Source organism: Lolium rigidum, chromosome 1 (genome assembly GCF_022539505.1).
Source record: "Lolium rigidum isolate FL_2022 chromosome 1, APGP_CSIRO_Lrig_0.1, whole genome shotgun sequence".
Lineage (NCBI taxonomy): Eukaryota > Viridiplantae > Streptophyta > Magnoliopsida > Poales > Poaceae > Lolium > Lolium rigidum.
Window position 1 is genome coordinate 87,523,599 of NC_061508.1, and position 4,742 is coordinate 87,528,340.

General features: G+C 43.5%; 1 long non-coding RNA gene across 1 annotated transcript; it reads left to right on the forward strand.

The window, feature by feature from the left end:
• The first annotated feature begins 477 nt into the window (after positions 1-477).
• On the forward strand, positions 478-3,128 carry LOC124677170. Its single transcript, XR_006993971.1, has 4 exons — positions 478-798; positions 1,382-1,489; positions 2,301-2,373; positions 2,648-3,128. It is a non-coding gene; the product is annotated as an uncharacterized LOC124677170 (long non-coding RNA).
• Positions 3,129-4,742: the final 1,614 nt, after the last annotated feature.

Here is a 4,742-nt window from a genome sequence, read left to right on the forward strand (position 1 = left end):
GGCATCACCTCTGGCCCCGGTTGTTTCTTACGCGCAGCCCATGCTGGCCGCTGCGCGCCGCACCCGTACTTCGCCGCCGGGCTGCCGCGCGAGCTCCGCCCTGCAATTTTGTCACCCAGCCCAGCCGCCCTTGCTCGTGGCCCACGCCGCCTGCGCTGTGGAGCCGACCACGGTGGCGGTAGGCATCCACGGAGATGCCGGTGGGGGGCACCGGCCTCCTATACGGTGGAGGCGCTGGGGGAAGCTACTTCTGCTTCATCTCTTATCTCCGGCAGGTGATCTCCTCGGTGGGGAAGGGGGCTGCTACTACTTCATCGAAGGTAGGCGCACCGGGGGATCCTGCCGCGGTGAACGCTTGGTACAGGGGCGCCTGAGTCCTTTTTTTTTCTCTTGCCTTCCTGATCTCTTTCCTCTAATTACTCCTCTGTATTCTCCTCGGCTATCTCCTTTTAGATTATTACCTTATCTTTACCTCTCTGTGTTGTATTGTTCATCTGATTGTTGTGTTTCGACCATGGCATAGAGCATCACTTCCGAACTATTAGACGTGATGCTTGAGAGAAGAGGCTTGATCATTATCTTAATTTAGGACTAGCAAATCTGGAGATAATTAATTTTGTGTGTGTTTTAGCTGACCCTATTTGACATCAAGAACATCTGCACGAGATGGAAGTTCACTGCCATCATCAACACAAGAGGCTGGATATAACTGTCTGTGCAGTGTGCCGTTGAGTTCTTCAAGTTGTCCGCCTTATTGAGAATTGCAAAACGCGTGTCAACAAGACTTCTACTGGGAAGGTGAGTACAGATTGATAGATTGTATTTTACTTTTGAGTATAGATTGGATTGGTTACTACTTTCTACTTTCCTAAATCATTTATATCCATAAATTGTTATTTGACCAAGAGATTAGCCCCTTTGGTGACCATTTGGGTTACTTGATATAATATGGTGACCTTAGTTTACTCTCAGAAACATGGATAATGATAAAGCAAGTAAAATGCTCTGATTTTCATAAGAAATCATCAGAATATGTTGTATGTAATTGGCAAAAAACATAGAAGTACATCGAGTAGAAGTTTTTACTGAAGGTTTATGAATTATTAATGTCATCAGTGTTTACAGTAGCTTCATCCAATTTCTATTCTATTTAGTTTTCATTTATGGGTGACCTTTGGACTTTTCTAGGCCGCCTAGAAAAAATGGGTGGAACAATCATGAGTGGTTTTTTGCAACATTTGTATCACATATACTTCAGGTTTCCGAATGCTTTTTGGAGTATAAATGTAATATCTCTTCAAGTGGATGCTCCAGGTCCTGGTTCCGTTCTGATGTCAGTTAATAAATGGAAATGCTTTTCATGTTTGCAATTGTTATGCAGGGTTTAGCCAGTAAACTGGAGTGTCTGTTAACGATTTCAAATGTCCTGAGCCAATGAGTGTTCTTCAGGAGCCGGAATCAACTGATATTTACAGCCAGCGCAATATTGGTATGTCCTGCAGTTTTTAGTACTATGACCACTGTATCGACTCCCATAATGTACAAAATCACTCATCTTTCTCTCAAGGGTTATTAATTTATGTGCATCCAAGCATTTAGTTCCATCCATGCAGTTTTTTTTAGCAGAGAATATTTTCTATTCTATCTGCTGATAAGAAGAGACATCTAGCTTATTTGTGCACTTCACATCTTGAGAAGTTCATAGAAATGGGAAGACATGTGCTTCTTTTTCATTACAGGTTAATATTCATAGTTACAGGTTTTCACAGTAATGGATATCTACAAAAGTAATGTCTCATTCTGAGGATGAAAAGCTTTAGCAGCCAGTCGATAACAATTATTATCGTAAAATCGGCTTATCCCAAAGTTACACTCATCAACCATCCATGCAGTTTTTTTTAGCAGAGAATATTTTCTATTCTATCTGCTGATAAGAAGAGACATCTAGCTTATTTGTGCACTTCACATCTTGAGAAGTTCATAGAAATGGGAAGACATGTGCTTCTTTTTCATTACAGGTTAATATTCATAGTTACAGGTTTTCACAGTAATGGATATCTACAAAAGTAATGTCTCATTCTGAGGATGAAAAGCTTTAGCAGCCAGTCGATAACAATTATTATCGTAAAATCGGCTTATCCCAAAGTTACACTCATCAACTGGGTAACAAGATGTTTCATTCTTGATTTTTGGAATATTGGCTTATCTTTTTTTTTTCCAGTGTAGCCGTGCAAATCTGAAAGAAGTGAACCAAAGGTATGGTATTCTGTTCGTGCTGCTGACTAATTTATTTACTTCAGGATGAAGTCAGGACCCTTACTTTTGGCTATGTACACAAATTGAAGATGAGGCTCTGAGCAAGTCCCATTTCAGGTACATGTTCTTTTTATAATTTTACATGCTCTCTTTTACATCTAAGGGTAGAATCTGAAGCTATTATGTATGCTGTTGGTGCAAACGAAGAAAAGTTCTTGAGTAGCTTTTATCTTCTTTTACTATATGTGCAATAATGCAACTTTTACTGCATGTTTATGCATCCATATTAGCCTCTTATCTAGGAGCTTCTTATTTATAACGTGCATCCCATCTGAAATGGGCAGTTAGCGCAAATTCCAATATTAATACCCGGTTATTAATATGGCCCTAGCTCAATCCGAAGCTCGCAGTGTTGCCTCGACCACCGCCCATGCAGTAGTCCCAAGGAGAGTGTCACGGATAAACCATGGAAGCTGCGAGCAGTGCACGGGACAACAGTCAGACGCTTTGGCTTCAAGGTTGGCGCCGTCGTCAAGGAGGCTCAAGCAGGCTCTGTTCTCGGTGGCCCTGACGCATGTGCTCCGGCTCACATATGGTTTTGAGGCTGCAATTTGGTTAACAGGTCGTGTATCCATTTGAAATCATTCAGTGACAGAGCATGTTGTTGGGTTTAAGCATGTTTTGGATGTCAGCATTGAGAGAATATACCAAAATTCCTTTTCTAACTTCAAAATTATAAAGTATACTTGATTACACAAGATGGCACCTTATAGAAAACTGAGCATTGACCAAGTATTTTGGTTGTGCCATATATTGTTATACTATACCTGTTGTTCCCTTCCTGAAAATAAGATGGGACAAGTGAGCATTCACTGTATGTTGATATTACCCTGCAGGTTCCTGCAATACATGTTTCTGAAATGACTGAGCTGAAATCTAGAAGTTTGTGTGCACGGTAGCAATCTTTTTCACTTTACCACGAAAAGGCCTGACCTTTTATCCATCTAGCTTTTTTATTTATTTTTAGATCTTTTGTCCATCTAGATGATGTACTAAGGTTGACACCCAATATCATCAGCTAGATAGACAATCTGAACTATAGCTACTTTGGCGGCTCAGGAATGATGTAATCGGTTAGATAGTTTGTTTTCTCTCCTTCACTAATGATACATATCGAGTTACAATTCCTTATGTTGTGCAGCAGCAGTGTATGTTGAATTTGTATAATTTAAGGCTGACAACTTTCACATAACTACGAACCATTGCCAAATCTGTTCTAGGATATAGGTTGCCTGATACATCTTTTCACTCTGTGGTACTCCTACATGAGATGTAATGTCAGGCTTCATTTATCTTTGTCACTAAAAGTTCAGATAACCTAGCCTTGCTTTGACATGTGGCAGCAACCTTGGGACGTATATCCCCTAGCAAAGCCTAGCACCGCGAAACTACTCAGGCACCTAGACCTACCAGAATGCCTATCTTATGTTCTCTCACATCGATCAAAGTCTCCATAGAAAGAAAGGAAACTCCTCTACCACACATCTCCACCGTCATTCTTCAGGTAAAATGTTCTACACCTATCAGAATCACACTCCAAACTAAAATAGGTAACATGAAGCACTCAATAAAAATTGGTTAACACCACGGGCGCGGCGTGCCGCCGCGCCTATGCCTCCTAGTGTTGCATTACTCCTCGTACAAAATGCTGCCGCACAAACCTGTGGTAGCAAAAAATTGAACTAGTGTGGCCGACAATCATCCCTTGCGGTACAATGCTGAACTAGCCACCGGTGCTTGTTTACATGGGACCCCGATTAAACTTAGGTGCCGGGGATTACTCAGCGATTAGTAGTACGACTTTACGGCGATTAGATTCGCGGCGAGCATTGGAAACGATGGATGTGATGTGACGTGGACTTGTCGCCACGCGGTCCGTCTCGGGACAGTTTCTGAATTCTGAGTTTGGCACAGTGTAGCTGAGCCTCAACGGAACGGCGCGCCACCGCAGTGCCCGTGATCTCCCTGTCGCCATGGACCATGCCCACGGAGAGAGCTCGTCGCCACATCAAGTTCTTGGCACCGTTGCGAAACCAAAAAAGAACACCGCTATAGAGGCAATGGCCTCGCTGCGCAGGCGCACGATGCCCGGCGGCGGTCATTGGACTCGACATTCCACGACGGCCACCCCATTGGGCAAGCGGAAATGCAGGGGCAGGGCGTCTCGGTCGGCGAGCCGACCTTCTTTTCAGATCGCTAGACACATCGGCGCCAAAATCCTACGGCGTTCCATCTCTTTTCTTTCATTCTTTCTTTCCCTCTCACTCCTACTCTATTTCCTTTCCAGCTATGCTCCGTTATCATCGTGTTCTACCCCTCCGTGAGGGCATCCCCAGCGGGCCGATGCCTTTCGGACGTTCGAAATATTCGTTTGCATCTGCCCGCGGAGGCGATGTGGCCTAGGGCCACCGTTTGCGTCAGGGGTA